At 60.3% G+C, this 16,835-nt stretch overlaps 1 non-coding gene across 1 annotated transcript; it reads left to right on the forward strand.

The window, feature by feature from the left end:
• Positions 1-11,022: 11,022 nt before the first annotated feature.
• LOC131864531 (5S ribosomal RNA) lies at positions 11,023-11,141 on the forward strand. Its single transcript, XR_009363298.1, has one exon. It is a non-coding gene; the product is annotated as a 5S ribosomal RNA (ribosomal RNA).
• The last annotated feature ends 5,694 nt before the right edge of the window (positions 11,142-16,835 follow it).

Consider the following 16,835-nt stretch of genomic DNA (forward strand, 5'->3'; position numbering starts at 1 on the left):
AGACGGAAGAGGCTTCAGGGCCACCTCGGAATGGTCCAAGCATCGGACGCGCTTGGGGCGACTGCCAGTGCCAACCCCTTATCCCGCGATGCGTCCGATACACAGATGGTTCCAAGGCGGCCGAGGAGCCTCACCGCATAGCAATCGGGGGTGCGAGGCGAGGGATGGGGCGGGAAGGCCCCAACGGCTAGACGGAAGAGGCTTCAGGGCCGCCTAGGAATGGTCCAAGCATCGGACACGCTTGGGGCGACTACCAGTGACAGCCCCCTATCCCGCGATGCGTCCGATACGAAGATGGTTCCAAGGCGGCCGAGGAGCCTCACCGCATAGCAATCGGGGTGCGAGGTGGGGGATGCGGCGAGATGGCCCCAACGGCTAGACGGAAGAGGCCACAGGGCCGCGTCGGAATAGTCCAAGCATCGGACGCGCTTGGGGCGACTACCAGTGACAACCCCTTATCCCGCGATGCGTCCGATACGAAGATAGTTCCAAGGCGGCCGAGGAGCCTCACCGCATAGCAATCGGGGTGCGAGGTGGGGGATGCGGCGAGATGGCCCCAACGGCTAGACGGAAGAGGCTGCAGGGCCGCCTCGGAATAGTCCAAGCATCGGACGCGCTTGGGGCCACTACCAGTGACAACCCCTTATCCCGCGATGCGTCCGATACGAAGATAGTTCCAAGGCGGCCGAAGAGCCTCACCGCATAGCAATCGGGGTGCGAGGTGGGGGATGCGGCGAGATGGCCCCAACGGCTAGACGGAAGAGGCCACAGGGCCGCCTCGGAATAGTCCAAGCATCGGACGCGCTTGGGGCGACTACCAGTGACAACCCCTTATCCCGCGATGCGTCCGATACGAAGATAGTTCCCAGGCGGCCGAGGAGCCTCACCGCATAGCAATCGGGGTGCGAGGCGAGGGATGCGGCGAGATGGCCCCAAAGGCTAGACGGAAGAGGCTGCAGGGCTGCCTCGGAATAGTCCAAGCATCGGACGCGCTTGGGGCGACTACCACTGCCAACCCCTTATCCCGCGATGCGTCCGATACACAGATAGTTCCGAGGCGGCCGAGGAGGTGGGGGATGCAGCGAGATGGCCCCAACGGCTAGACGGAAGAGGCTGCAGGGCCGCCTCGGAATAGTCCAAGCATCGGACGCGCTTGGGGCGACTACCAGTGACAACCCCTTATCCCGCGATGCGTCCGATACACAGATAGTTCCGAGGCGGCCAAGGAGCCTCACCGCATAGCAATCGTGGTGCGAGGTGGGGGATGCGGCGAGATGGCCCCAACGGCTAGACGGAAGAGGCTGCAGGGCCGCCTCGGAATGGTCCAAGCATCGGATGCGCTTGGGGCGACTACCACTGCCAACCCCTTATCCCGCGATGCGTCCGATACACAGATAGTTCCAAGGCGGCCGAGGAGCCTCACAGCATAGCAATCAGGGTGCGAGGCGAGGGATGCGGCGAGAAAGCCCCAACGGCTAGAGGGAAGAGGCTTCAGGTCCGCCTCGGAATGGTCCAAGCATCGGACGCGCTTGGGGCGACTACCAGTGACAACCCCTTATCCCGCGACGCGTCCGATACACAGATAGTTCCAAGGCGGCCGAGGAGCCTCACCGCATAGCAATCGGGGTGCGAGGCGAGGGATGCGGCGAGAAGGACCCAACGGCTACACGGAAGAGGCTTCGGGGCCGCCTCGGAATGGTCCAAGCATCGGACGCGCTTGGGGCGACTACCAGTGACAACCCCTTATCCCACGACGCGTCCGATACACAGATAGTTCCAAGGCGGCCGAGGAGCCTCACCGCATAGCAATCGGGGTGCGAGGCGAGGGATGCGGCGAGAACGACCCAACGGCTACACGGAAGAGGCTTCGGGGCCGCCTCGGAATGGTCCAAGCATCGGACGCGCTTGGGGCGACTACCAGTGACAACCCCTTATCCCGCGACGCGTCCGATACACAGATAGTTCCAAGGCGGCCGAGGAGCCTCACCGCATAGCAATCGGGGTGCGAGGTGAGGGATGCGGCGAGAAGGACCCAACGGCTAGACGGAAGAGGCTTCGGGTCCGCCTCGGAATGGTCCAAGCATCGGACGCGCTTGGGGCGACTACCAGTGACAACCCCTTATCCCGCGACGCGTCCGATACACAGATAGTTCCAAGGCGGCCGAGGAGCCTCACCGCATAGCAATCGGGGTGCGAGGCGAGGGATGCGGCGAGAAGGACCCAACGGCTAGACGGAAGAGGCTTCGGGTCCGCCTCGGAATGGTCCAAGCATCGGACGCGCTTGGGGCGACTACCAGTGACAACCCCTTATCCCGCGACGCGTCCGATACACAGATAGTTCCAAGGCGGCCGAGGAGCCTCACCGCATAGCAATCGGGGTGCGAGGCGAGGGATGCGGCGAGAAGGACCCAACGGCTAGACGGAAGAGGCTTCGGGTCCGCCTCGGAATGGTCCAAGCATCGGACGCGCTTGGGGCGACTACCAGTGACAACCCCTTATCCCGCGACGCGTCCGATACACAGATAGTTCCGAGGCGGCCGAGGAGCCTCACCGCATAGCAATCGGGGTGCGAGGCGAAGGATGCGGCGAGAAGGACCCAACGGCTAGACGGAAGAGGCTTCGGGTCCGCCTCGGAATGGTCCAAGCATCGGACGCGCTTGGGGCGACTACCAGTGACAACCCCTTATCCCGCGACGCGTCCGATACACAGATAGTTCCAAGGCGGCCGAGGAGCCTCACCGCATAGCAATCGGGGTGCGAGGCGAGGGATGCGGCGAGAAGGACCCAACGGCTAGACGGAAGAGGCTTCAGGGCCGCCTCGGAATGGTCCAAGCATCGAACGCGCTTGGGGCGACTACCAGTGACAACCCCTTATCCCGCGACGCGTCCGATACACAGATAGTTCCGAGGCGGCCGAGGAGCCTCACCGCATAGCAATCGGGGTGCGAGGCGAGGGATGCGGCGAGAAGGACCCAACGGCTAGACGGAAGAGGCTTCAGGGCCGCCTCGGAATGGTCCAAGCATCGGACGCGCTTGGGGCGACTACCAGTGACAACCCCTTATCCCGCGACGCGTCCGATACACAGATAGTTCCGAGGCGGCCGAGGAGCCTCACCGCATAGCAATCGGGGTGCGAGGCGAGGGATGCGGCGAGAAGGACCCAACGGCTAGACGGAAGAGGCTTCAGGGCCGCCTCGGAATGGTCCAAGCATCGGACGCGCTTGGGGCGACTACCAATGACAACCCCTTATCCCGCGACGCGTCCGATACACAGATAGTTCCGAGGCGGCCGAGGAGCCTCACCGCATAGCAATCGGGGTGCGAGGCGAGGGATGCGGCGAGAAGGACCCAACGGCTAGACGGAAGAGGCTTCAGGGCCGCCTCGGAATGGTCCAAGCATCGGACGCGCTTGGGGCGACTACCAGTGACAACCCCTTATCCCGCGACGCGTCCGATACACAGATAGTTCCGAGGCGGCCGAGGAGCCTCACCGCATAGCAATCGGGGTGCGAGGCGAGGGATGCGGCGAGAAGGACCCAACGGCTAGACGGAAGAGGCTTCAGGGCCGCCTCGGAATGGTCCAAGCATCGGACGCGCTTGGGGCGACTACCGTTGCCAACCCCTTATCCCGCGATGCGTCTGATACACAGATAGTTCCGAGGCGGCCGAGGAGCCTCACCGCATAGCAATCGGGTTGCGAGGCAGATTATTGGGAAGGGAACCCCCTGGGATGCGGCTCAAGCAGTGCCCAAAGGGACTGGAATGCGGAATCACATCGAGAGACCCAAATGCTATACGAGGGCTCAAATCGAATTATCGATTTGGCCACGACATGGACGCATCGGAACGACTACCTTTGCCGAACCACTCGCAATTGCATCCATACCGAAACCAATAGACATTTCCGTTAGAGCCCTCGCATAGCATTCGGGAATCTCGCATGCCCCTCTAAATCGACCAATGCTGGCGCTCAATGAAAATCCGAGCGCTACCACCGTTCGAGCGCCAGCATTGGTCGAGTTAGAGGGGCACGGGGGAGAATGCTCCAGTCAACACCTCCCCTATATAAGTTATTTGTCCGATTCTCGCACAACCGTAGTCTGCCTCGTCGAATCAAACAACGGTCCCAGATTCCGACTTCCGTTCCGTAGAGACCCAAAAGCTAGATGGAGGCTCGCAAGAAAGAGAGTCGGCGCATAGCAATCGGGTTTCTCGAACGTTTAGGGACCGAGCTCACTTGCGGATAGGGCAAAATCCGCCAAGCAACCCAAAAGCTAGACGGGGGCTCGAATCGAATCGCCTAGGCGGCCACAACAACGACGTGTTGGATCGACTACCAGTGCCAAACCATTCAGCAAGACTAGTCTGTGTCGAGGCCGGATAGAGATTCTCAGAGAGCGCCCGCATAGCATTTAGGAGACCTGCCGCGTCCCTCACACTCGACAAATGGTGGTGCACGTTTATAAATCCGAGCGATCCCAACCCTTTCAAGCACCAACATCGGTCGAGATAGAGGGGCACGGAGGGGGCTGCGTGAGACAACACAGTCCCCTATATAAGTTATTTGTCCGATTCTCACACATCCGAAGAATGGTCATCAAATCGGACAACAGCCCAAACTTCCGACTTCCGTCCCAGAAAGCCCAAGAGCTATCTAAAACGTTCATGGCCGGAACTCGATCGCGGCTATACCAGTCCGCCAAGCAACCCAAAAGCTAGACTGGAGCTCTAGTCGAATCACCTCTGTGGCCATTGCAAGGACGTGTTGGAGCGACTACCATTGCCGAACCATTCCGCAGGTCGAGTCCATACCAAGGCCGCATAGAGATTCACGATGAGCTCCTGCATAGCAATCAGGAGACTTGCCGTGTCCATCACAATCGATAAATCCTGGTGCAAGATTTTTGCATCCGAGCGCTCCAACCAGTCGAGCACCAGCATCAATCGACATAAACGGGCACGGGGGGAGGATGCTCGAGAACACTACCTCCCCTATATAAGTTATTTGTCCGATTCTCAAGCAGCCGAAGTCTGGTCATCGAATCGGGTCAAAGACCACAACTTCCGACTTTACCCACAATGCAAGTCATCGAATCGAACATCGGCCCCCGAGTCGGACTCCATGCGTATGTCAGGTCATCGGACCCAAATTCCGCCTTCCTGCGCATGGCGGGCCATCAATATCAACTCGGTCATCGGACCCAAACTCCGCCTTTTTGCGTATGGCACGCCTTCAAATCGGTCATCGGACCCAAATTCCGCCTTCCTGTGCATGGCGGGCCATCAACATCAACTCGGTCATCGGACCCAAATTCCGCCTTTCTGCGCATGGCACGCCATCAACTCGGTCATCGGACCCAAATTCCGCCTTCCTGCGCATGGCAGGTCATCGGACACAAATTCAGACCTCGCCAATATGCCTACGTATCGAATCGGTCATCGGACCCAACTTCCGACTTCATCCATACTGTAGGGTCTTTGAGGTTGGCGCGGTGCGCTCAACCCAGGGAGTCGACCCATCGAAGCATACACCTCCCCTATATAAGCTATTTGTCCGATTCCCACACCTGTGTAGTTTGCACCTCTGACCAGGACATCGACCCCAACTTCCGAACTCGACTGCAACGACGGCACCAGCGCCTTGGTGCGCACCTTGCGACGCACAGTCCCAACATTCGCCTTCCTGCACATGGCAGGTCATCGGACCCAAATTCCGACCTCGCGAGTATGCCTACATATCGAATCGGTCATCGGACCCAACTTCCGACTTCATCCATACCGTAGGGTCTTTGAGGTTGGCGCGGTGCGCTCAACCCGGGGAGTCGACCCAACGAAGCATACACCTCCCCTATATAAGCTATTTGTCCGATTCCCACACCTGTGTAGTTTGCACCTCCGATCAAGACATCGACCCCAACTTCCGAACTCGCCTCCAACGACCGAACCAGCGCCTTGGTGCGCACCTTGCAACGCACAGTGCCAACATTCGCCTTCCTGCACGTGGCAGGTCATCGGACCCAAATTCCGACCTCGCGAGTATGCCTACATATCGAATCGGTCATCGGACCCAACTTCCGACTTCATCCATACCGTAGGGTCTTTGAGGTTGGCGCGGTGCGCTCAACCCGGGGAGTCGACCCAACGAAGCATACACCTCCCCTATATAAGCTATTTGTCCGATTCCCACACCTGTGTAGCTTGCACCTCCGATCAGGACATCGACCCCAACTTCCGAACTCGACTAAAAAGACCGCACCAGCGCCTTGGTGTGCACCTTGCAACGCACAGTGTCAACATTCGCCTTCCTGCACATGGCAGGTCATCGGACCCAAATTCCGACCTCATGAGCATACCTACTAATCGAATCGGTCATCGGACCCAACTTCCGACTTCATCCATACCGTAGGGTCTTTGAGGTTGGCGCGGTGCGCTCAACCTGGGGAGTCGACCCATCGAAGCATACACCTCCCCTATATAAGCTATTTGTCCGATTCCGACACCTGTGTAGTTTGCACCTCCGCTCAGGACATCGACCCCAACTTCCGAACTCGCCTGCAACGACCGAACCAGCGCCTTGGTGCGCACCAAAAGTGCGCACTTTTGGAGGGCACTTTTGTGCGCTCCAAAGGTGCGCACTTTTGGAGGGCACTTTTCTGCGCTCCAAAGGTGCGCACTTTTGGAGGGCACTTTTTGGAGGGCACTTTTCTGCGCTCCAAAGGTGCGCACTTTTGGAGGGCACTTTTTGGAGGGCACTTTTCTGCGCTCCAAAGGTGCGCACTTTTGGAGGGCACTTTTTGGAGGGCACTTTTCTGCGCTCCAAAGGTGCGCACTTTTGGAGGGCACTTTTTGGAGGGCACTTTTCTGCGCTCCAAAGGTGCGCACTTTTGGAGGGCACTTTTTGGAGGGCACTTTTCTGCGCTCCAAAGGTGCGCACTTTTGGAGGGCACTTTTTGGAGGGCACTTTTCTGCGCTCCAAAGGTGCGCACTTTTGGAGGGCACTTTTTGGAGGGCACTTTTCTGCGCTCCAAAGGTGCGCACTTTTGGAGGGCACTTTTTGGAGGGCACTTTTCTGCGCTCCAAAGGTGCGCACTTTTGGAGGGCACTTTTTGGAGGGCACTTTTCTGCGCTCCAAAGGTGCGCACTTTTGGAGGGCACTTTTTGGAGGGCACTTTTCTGCGCTCCAAAGGTGCGCACTTTTGGAGGGCACTTTTTGGAGGGCACTTTTCTGCGCTCCAAAGGTGCGCACTTTTGGAGGGCACTTTTGTGCACTCCAAAGGTGCGCACTTTTGGAGGGCACTTTTCCTGTGCTCCAAAGGTGCACACCTAGGTGAGCACCTTCGACCACACCTTGTAGCACACCAAACTCTGACTTTCGACTTCATCCGCAATGCAGGGTCTTTGAGGTTGGCGCAATGCGCACAACCAGGGGAGTCGACCCATCAAACCCAACACCTCCCCTATATAAGCTATTTGTCTGATTCTCATACATGCGTAGCCTGCAGGAGCAATTAGGACATCGACCCCAACTTTCGGCTTCTAAACGAAAACAAGGTCTTTGAGGTTGGTGTAATGCGAACAACTAGGGGAGTCAACCCATCAAACCCAACACCTCCCCTATATAAGCTATTTGTCTGATTCTCATACATGTGTAGTCTACAGGAGCAATTAGGACATCGACCCCAACTTTTGACTTCTTAACGAAAACAAGGTCTTTGAGGTTGACGTAATGCGCACAACCAGGGGAGTCGACCCATCAAACCCAACACCTCCCCTATATAAGCTATTTGTCCGATTCTCATACATGTGTAGCCTGCAGGAGCCATTAGGACATTGACCCCAACTTTTGACTTCTTAACGAAAACAAGGTCTTTGAGGTTGGCGTAATGCACACAACCAAGGGAGTTGACCCATCAAACCCAACACCTCCCCTATATAAGCTATTTGTCTGATTCTCATACATGTGTAGCCTGCAACAACGATTAGGACATCCACCCCAACTTCTGAATTCGTCTGCGTTGACCGCACCAAAGGTGCACGCCTTGGTGCTCACCAAAATCCGACTTCCGACTTCTTCTGCTATGCGGGGTCTTTGAGGTTGGCGCAGTGCGCACAACCAGGGGAGTCAACCCACCGAATGCAACACCTCCCCTATATAAGCTATTTGTCTGATTCTCATACATGCGTAGACTGCAGCAATGATTAGGACATCCACCCCAACTTTTGACTTCTTAAACAAGACAGGGTCTTTGAAGTTGGTGCAGTGCACACAACCAGGGGAGTCGACCCATCAAACGCAACACCTCCCCTATATAAAGCTATTTGTCCGATTCTCATACGTGTAGTCTGCAGCAGCGATTAGGACATCGACCCCAACTTCCGAATTCGTTTGCATTGACCGCACCAAAGGTGCACGCCTTGGTGTGCACCCTGGAGTGCACTTTGGTGCTCACCTCGGTGCACACTTTGGTGTGCACCTCGGTGTGCACCAAAGGTGCGCACCTTGGAGCGCACCAAAGGTGTACACTTTGGAGCGCACCACATAGGGTCTTTGAGAGGTTGGCGCAGTGCGCACACCAAGGTGGGTGTTGAGGTGCGTGCCGAGGTGGGTGGGTGCTAGGGTGCGCTCCATGGTGGGTGCCAGGGTGGGTGCGTGCTAGGGTGGATTCCAAAGAGGGTCATAGGGTGGGTGCCAAGGTGGGTTGGTGATATAGTGGGTTCAAAGGTGGGTACTAGGGTGGGTTCCAAGGTGGGTCACAAGTTGGGTGCCAGGATGCGTGGGTGTTAGGTTGGGTGCCAAGGTGGGCTCCTGCGTGAGTGGGTGCTAGGGTGGGTTTCAAGGTGGACGCGAGGGCGGGTGCCAAGGTGGGTAACAAGTTGGGTGTTAGGATGGGTGAGTGCTAGAGTGGGTGCCAAGGTGGGTGGGTGCTAAGGTGGATGCCAAGGTGGTTCACAGGGTGGGTGGGTTCTAGGGTGAGTTCCAAGGTGGGTCACAGGTTCAGTGCTAGGGTGGGTGTCAAGGCGGGTGTCGAGGTGCCTGGGTGCTAGGGTGTGGATGCCAATGTGGGTCATAGGGTGGGTACTAGGGTGGGCTGCAATGTGGGTGCCAAGGTGGGTAACATGCTCGGTGGGTTCTAAATTGGGTGCCAGGGTGGGTGTGCACCCACCTTGCCCGAGGTGGGTGCCAAGGTGCCAGTGTGGGTGGGTGCTAAGGTGGATGCCAAGGTGGGTGAGAAGGTGGGTGATAGGTTGAGTGGTAGGATGGGTGGGTGCCAAGATGGGTCACAGGGTGGGTGCAAGGGTGGGTAGGTGCTAGGGTTGGTGTCAGGGTGGGTGGGTGCTAGGTTGGGTTCCAAGGTGGGTGCGAGGGTGAGTGTCAAGGTGGGTCACAGGTTAGGTGCTAGGATGGGTGAGTGCTAGGGTGCAAAGGTGCCAGGGTGGGTGCTAGGATGGGTCGATGCTAGGGTGAGTGGCAAGGTGGGTCCACAAGTGTCAAGGTGGGTGCCGAGGTGGGTGCCAAGTCGGCGACTGCTATGGTGGATGCCAAGGTGGGTCACGGGGTGGGTGCCAAGTTGCTAGGTTGGGTTCCAAGGTGGGTGCCAACGTGGGTGCTAGGGTGCGTGGGTTAAAGGGTGTGTCACAACGTGGGTGCCAGGATGGGTGCGCACCCACACTGGCCAAGACGGGTGCGGGTGCAAGGTTGGGTTCCAAGCCCGGTCACAGGCTGGGTGCTAGGATGGGTGGGTGCCAAGGTGGGCACCAGGGTGGGTGCACCCACCCTGGCCAAGGTGGGTCACGGGGTGGGTCCTAGGGTGGGTAACGGGGTGGGTACTAAGGTGCGTGCCAAGGTGGGTCATAGGGTGGGTGCCAAGGTGGGCACCAGGGTGGGTGTGCACCAACCCTAGCCAGGGTAGGTCACGGGGTGGTTGTCGGGGTGGGCGTCAAGGAGCCAAGGTGGGTGGCAAGTAGCCAAGTTGCGTGCCAAGGTGGGTGTCGGGGTGGGTGCCAAGGATCCAAGGTGGGTGCCAAGGAACCAAGGTGGGTGTCTGGGTGGGTGCCGAGGTGGGAGCCAGGGTGGGTCCCAAGGTGAGTGCAAAGGTGGGTGCCAGGGTCAAGGTGAGTGCCAATGTGGGTTCCAAGGTGCCAGGGTCAGGGTGAGTGCCAATGTGGGTTCAAAGGTGCTAAGTTGGGTGCGAGGTTGGGTGCGAGGGTGGGTGGGTGCCAAGGTGTGCTAGGTGGAAGCCCGGGTGGGTCGGCATCCCATGGGTGTCGAGTTGGGTGCCTGATGGGTGCTTCTTGTCAAGTTTTAGTCGCCGGGACTCATTTCGAGCCTTAGAGGTCGTTTCTTGTCCGGTTGCCCTGTCTTCGACCTGGGAACCCAATTTTGGTCCTCGGGTCCCATTTTTTTTTGTCTCGCATCCCACTTTTGGCCTGTGGCCTTTTCGGGGTCGATTCTCGTTTTGGGCATCAGAGCATGTTTCTTCTCCTAAAACCCAATATTTGTTTATTAAGTCTCGGAACACATTTTTGTTCTCGTGGACCCATCATGGGTCTTGGAACGCATTTGTGGTCCTTGGGTCCCATTTTGCATCCCGAAACTTGTGTTTTGGTGCTTGATCCCTATTTTGGGTGCCCACCTTGCACCAAGTGCGCACCCGGGGCAAACCGAGCGCCTTGGTGCACCGGGGCAAGATCGAGCGTGCACCCGAGGCGCCCCGAACATGCACCAAGGTGCACTCGGCCCACATGTGAGCGCAGGTCGTTGCGCCCGAGGTGGTGTGTGGGCACCGCGTTGCAGACGGGACACTGCACGCACACGACGCCCCCTCCAGGTGCACGCACGTAGGCCGGGCCGGGTGCACACCCGACGCCCTAGCAAGGTGCGCGCACCCGGGCAGGGCTCACACTTGGCGAACGGGGCGCACTTCGCGAGGGAGGGTGTGCACCTCGACGGGGGTGGGTGGCCGGGGTGGATTCGCACGTGGGTCGCGGTTTGCTAAGTACACACTGCGACAAGCTCATAACGGGTGCGATCATACCAGCGTTAGTGCACCGGATCCCATCAGAACTCCGCAGTTAAGCGCGCTTGGGCCGGAGTAGTACTGGGATGGGTGACCTCCCGGGAAGTCCCGGTGTTGCACCCTTTTTTAGTTTTTCGCCGGGCGTCGCAATGCTATTTGAATAAACCTTTTGCCCGTTTGCGTTCTCGTCGGGGCCGGGCCGGGCCGGGGTGCGCTGCCCGCACTACCGCGCGCGCGGGGGCGACACCGAGCGCGCACCCGAGGCGCCCCGAGCACACAGGCCACGGTGCAACCCGGGCGTTGTGCGCGCACCCCGGTGCGCCCGAGGTGCTGCGCGCGCACCCAGGTGAAATCGGTGTGCACCTCGGCCAGTGCGCGCTCGGTCGAGTCGCGCACGTTGGCCAAGGTGCACGGTGATGTTTCTTACTCTAAGGTTCCGCACCAGACGCCCGGGACAGGTGAGCGAAGCTGGGCGGGGCCGGGTGCGCGGCCGGGGCAGGTGCACGCAGCTGGAGAGAGCTTTGGAGCACACTTCGGAGCGCACCAATGATGCGCTCCATTCAAAAGTTTCCTGAAAAGGCAAAAAAAGTTGAGATTATAGAATTTCCCACTTGAGAGATTGTAAAAAAAAAAAATTTAAAATGAAGGAAACGCGGGTGCCAAGGTGTGCGCAGCCCAGCCAAGGTGTGCGCACCAAGGCGCCCACCCTGGCGAAGGTGCACGCAAGGTGCGCACCCGAGGCAAACCGGACAATTAACCCAACTTTCGACTTCGCGCGCACCTTGGAGCGCACTTCGGAGCGCTCCTTGGTGCGCACCAATCTTGGGCACCTCGGAGTGCACCATGGCGCCCACCAAGGTGCGCACCCGGGGCAAACCGAGCTCCGACTTCGTGCGCACCTTGGAGCGCACGAAAGGTGCGCACCATGGCGCCCACCAAGGTGCGCAGCCCAGCCAAGGCGTGCGCATCAAGGTGCGCACCCTGGCGAAGGTGCGCACCCGGGGCAAACCGAGCTCCGACTTCGTGCGCACCTTGGAGCGCACAAAAGGTGCGCAACCCAGCCAAGGTGTGCGCACCCCGGTCAAACCGAGCTCCGAATCGTGCGCACCAGAGGTGCACGCCATCGTGCGCACCTTGGAGCACACTTCGGAGCCCTCCTTGGTGCGCGCCGATGTTGCGCACCTCGGAGCGCACCCGGGGAAAACAATGCAATTAACCCGACTTTCGACTTCGTGGGCACCTCGGAGCGCTCTCGGGTTCGCACCTCGGAGCACACCGAGGTGCCCACCCTGGCGAAGGTGCACGCGAGGTGCGCACCCGGGGCAAACCGGGCTCCGACTTCGTGCACGCCGCACCTTGGAGCACACTTCGGAGCGCTCCTTGGTGCGCACCAGGGCGCGCAACCCAGCCGAGGTGCCCACCCCGGCGAAGGTGCACGCGAGGTGCGCACCCGGGGCAAACCGGGCTCCGACTTCGTGCACGCCATGGTGCCCACCGCGGCGAAGGTGCACGCGAGGTGCGCACCCGGGGCAAACCGGGCTCCGACTTCGTGCACGCCGCACCTTGGAGCACACTTCGGAGCGCTCCTTGGTGCGCACCATGGTGCCCACCAGGGCGCGCAACCCCGCCGAAGGTGCACGCGAGGTGCGCACCCGGGGCAAACCGGGCTCCGACTTCGTGCACGCCGCACCTTGGAGCACACTTCGGAGCGCTCCTTGGTGCGCACCATGGTGCCCACCAGGGCGCGCAACCCCGCCGAAGGTGCACGCGAGGTGCGCACCCGGGGCAAACCGGGCTCCGACTTCGTGCACGCCATGGTGCGCACCGCGGCGAAGGTGCGCACCCGGGGCAAACCGGGCTCCGACTTCGTGCACGCCGCACCTTGGAGCACACTTCGGAGCGCTCCTTGGTGCGCACCAGGGCGCGCAACCCAGCCGAGGTGCCCACCCCGGCGAAGGTGCACGCGAGGTGCGTACCCGGGGCAAACCGGGCTCCGACTTCGTGCACGCCGCACCTTGGAGCACACTTCGGAGCGCTCCTTGGTGCGCACCATGGTGCCCACCAGGCCGCGCAACCCAGCCAAGGTGTGCGCACCAAGGTGCACGCGAGGTGCGCACCCGGGGCAAACCGGGGTCCGACTTCGTGCACGCCGCACCTTGGAGCACACATCGGGGCGCTCCCGGGTTCGCACCGGCGTTGCGCACCGTGGTGGGCACCTCGGAGCACACCAAGGTGGGCAGCGAGGTGCGCACCTTTGATGCGATGCCTTCACTAATTTCCATAAAAGGCAAAAAAAAAACGAGATTTTAAAATTTCCGTTTTGAAAGATAGTGAGAAAAAGGGAATGCTGGTGCCATCTTGAGCCCGCCCTGGTGCGCAGCCCAGCCAAGGTGTGCGCACCAAGGTGCCCACCCTGGCGAAGGTGCGCGCCCGGGCAATTAACCCAACTTCCAACTTCGCGCGCGCCAGGGTGGGAGCGCACCCAACAACCGGGCCTGGGAAGAGCCAATGCGAGAAACCCCACCAAACGCTCTGACAAAAAAAGAGGGGGCGCTCCAGTAACCCCGCTTCGGAGCGCACCCTGGGCAAACCCAGCCAAGGTGCCCACCCCGGCCAAGGTGCAGGCGAGGTGCGCACCCGGGGCAAACCGGGCTCCGACAACGTGCACGCCGCACCTTGGAGCACACTTCGTAGCGCTCCCGGGTGCGCACCTCAGAGCACACCAAGGTGGGCAGCGAGGTGCGCACCTTTGATGCGCTGCCTTCACTAATTTCCAGAAAAGGCAAAAAAAAAAGGAGATTTTAAAATTTCCGTTTTGAAAGATAGTGAAAAAAACGGAACGCGCGTGCCATCTTGAGCCCGCCCTGGTGCGCAGCCCAGGTAAGGTGCCCACCCTGGCAAAGGTGCGCACCCGGGCAATTAACCCTACTTCCGACTTCGTGCGCGCCAGGGTGGCAACCGGGCCTCGGAAGAGCCAATGCGAGAAACCCCACCAAACGCTCCGACAAAAAAAGAGGCGGCGCTCCAATAACCCCGCTTCGGAGCGCAGCCGGGGCAAACCCAGCCAAGGTGCCCACCCCGACGAAGGTGCACGCGAGGTGCGCACCCGGGGCAAACCGGGCTCCGACAACGTGCACGCAGCACCTTGGAGCACACTTCGAAGCACTCCCGGGTGCCCACCGGCGTTGCGCACCGTGGTGGGCAGCGAGGTGCGCACCTTTGATGCGCTGCCTTCACTAATTTCCAGAAAAAGGCAAAAAAAAATGAGATTTTAAAATTTCCGTTTTGAAAGATAGTGAAAAAAAAGGAACGCGGGTGCCATCTTGAGCCCGCCCTGGTGCGCAGCCCAGGCAAGGCATGCGCACCAAGGTGCCCACCCGAGGTGCACACCCGGGGCAAACCGGGCTCCGACTTCGTGCAGGCCGCACCTTGGAGCACACTTCGGAGCGCTCCTTGGTGCGCACCATGGTGCCCACCAGGGCGCGCAACCCAGCCAAGGTCTGCACACCAAGGTGCCCACCCCGGCGAAGGTGCACGCGAGGTGCGCACCCGGGGCAAACCGGGCTCCGACTTCGTGCACGCCATGGTGCCCACCGCGGCGAAGGTGCACGCGAGGTGCGCACCCGGGGCAAACCGGGCTCCGACTTCGTGCACGCCGCACCTTGGAGCACACTTCGGAGCGCTCCTTGGTGCGCACCATGGTGCCCACCAGGGCGCGCAACCCAGCCAAGGTGTGCGCACCAAGGTGCACGCGAGGTGCGCACCCGGGGCAAACCGGGGTCCGACTTCGTGCACGCCGCACCTTGGAGCACACATCGGAGCGCTCCCAGGTTCGCACCAGCGTTGCGCACCTTTGATGCGCTGCCTTCACTAATTTCCAGAAAAGGCAAAAAAAAACGATATTTTAAAATTTCCGTTCTGAAAGATAGTGAAAAAAACGGAACGCGGGTGCCATCTTGAGCCCTTCCTGGTGCGCAGCCCAGGCAAGTTGTGCGCACCAAGGTGCCCACCCTGGCGGAGGTGCGCGCCCGGGGCAAACCGGGCTCCGACTTCGTGCACTGCATGGTGCCCACCAAGGCGCGCAACCCAGCCAAGGTGCCCACCGCAGCGAAGGTGCACGCGAGGTGCACACCCGGGGCAAACCGGGCTCCGACTTCCTGCACGCCGCACCTTGGAGCACACTTCAGAGCGCTCCTTGGTGCGCACCAGGGCGCGCAACCCAGCCGAGGTGCCCACCCCGGCGAAGGTGCACGCGAGGTGCGCACCCGGGGCAAACCGGGCTCCGACTTCGTGCACGCCATGGTGCCCACCGCGGCGAAGGTGCGCACCCGGGGCAAACCGGGCTCCGACTTCGTGCACGCCGCACCTTGGAGCACACTTCGGAGCGCTCCTTGGTGCGCACCATGGTGCCCACCAGGCCGCGCAACCCAGCCAAGGTGTGCGCACCAAGGTGCACGCGAGGTGCGCACCCGGGGCAAACCGGGGTCCGACTTCGTGCACGCCGCACCTTGGAGCACACATCGGGGCGCTCCCGGGTTCGCACCGGCGTTGCGCACCGTGGTGGGCACCTCGGAGCACACCAAGGTGGGCAGCGAGGTGCGCACCTTTGATGCGATGCCTTCACTAATTTCCATAAAAGGCAAAAAAAAAACGAGATTTTAAAATTTCCGTTTTGAAAGATAGTGAGAAAAAGGGAATGCTGGTGCCATCTTGAGCCCGCCCTGGTGCGCAGCCCAGCCAAGGTTTGCGCACCAAGGTGCCCACCCTGGCGAAGGTGCGCGCCCGGGCAATTAACCCAACTTCCAACTTCGCGCGCGCCAGGGTGGGAGCGCACCCAACAACCGGGCCTGGGAAGAGCCAATGCGAGAAACCCCACCAAACTCTCTGACAAAAAAAGAGGGGGCGCTCCAGTAACCCCGCTTCGGAGCGCACCCTGGGCAAACCCAGCCAAGGTGCCCACCCCGGCCAAGGTGCAGGCGAGGTGCGCACCCGGGGCAAACCGGGCTCCGACAACGTGCACGCCGCACCTTGGAGCACACTTCGTAGCGCTCCCGGGTGCGCACCTCAGAGCACACCAAGGTGGGCAGCGAGGTGCGCACCTTTGATGCGCTGCCTTCACTAATTTCCAGAAAAGGCAAAAAAAAAAGGAGATTTTAAAATTTCCGTTTTGAAAGATAGTGAAAAAAACGGAACGCGCGTGCCATCTTGAGCCCGCCCTGGTGCGCAGCCCAGGTAAGGTGCCACCCTGGCAAAGGTGCGCACCCGGGCAATTAACCCTACTTCCGACTTCGTGCGCGCCAGGGTGGCAACCGGGCCTCGGAAGAGCCAATGCGAGAAACCCCACCAAACGCTCCGACAAAAAAAGAGGCGGCGCTCCAATAACCCCGCTTCGGAGCGCAGCCGGGGCAAACCAAGCCAAGGTGCCCACCCCGACGAAGGTGCACGCGAGGTGCGCACCCGGGGCAAACCGGGCTCCGACAACGTGCACGCAACACCTTGGAGCACACTTCGAAGCACTCCCGGGTGCCCACCGGCGTTGCGCACCGTGGTGGGCAGCGAGGTGCGCACCTTTGATGCGCTGCCTTCACTAATTTCCAGAAAAAGGCAAAAAAAAATGAGATTTTAAAATTTCCGTTTTGAAAGATAGTGAAAAAAAAGGAACGCGGGTGCCATCTTGAGCCCGCCCTGGTGCGCAGCCCAGGCAAGGCATGCGCACCAAGGTGCCCACCCGAGGTGCACACCCGGGGCAAACCGGGCTCCGACTTCGTGCAGGCCGCACCTTGGAGCACACTTCGGAGCGCTCCTTGGTGCGCACCA

This window comes from Cryptomeria japonica, unplaced genomic scaffold, assembly GCF_030272615.1.
Source record: "Cryptomeria japonica unplaced genomic scaffold, Sugi_1.0 HiC_scaffold_88, whole genome shotgun sequence".
Classification (NCBI taxonomy): domain Eukaryota; kingdom Viridiplantae; phylum Streptophyta; class Pinopsida; order Cupressales; family Cupressaceae; genus Cryptomeria; species Cryptomeria japonica.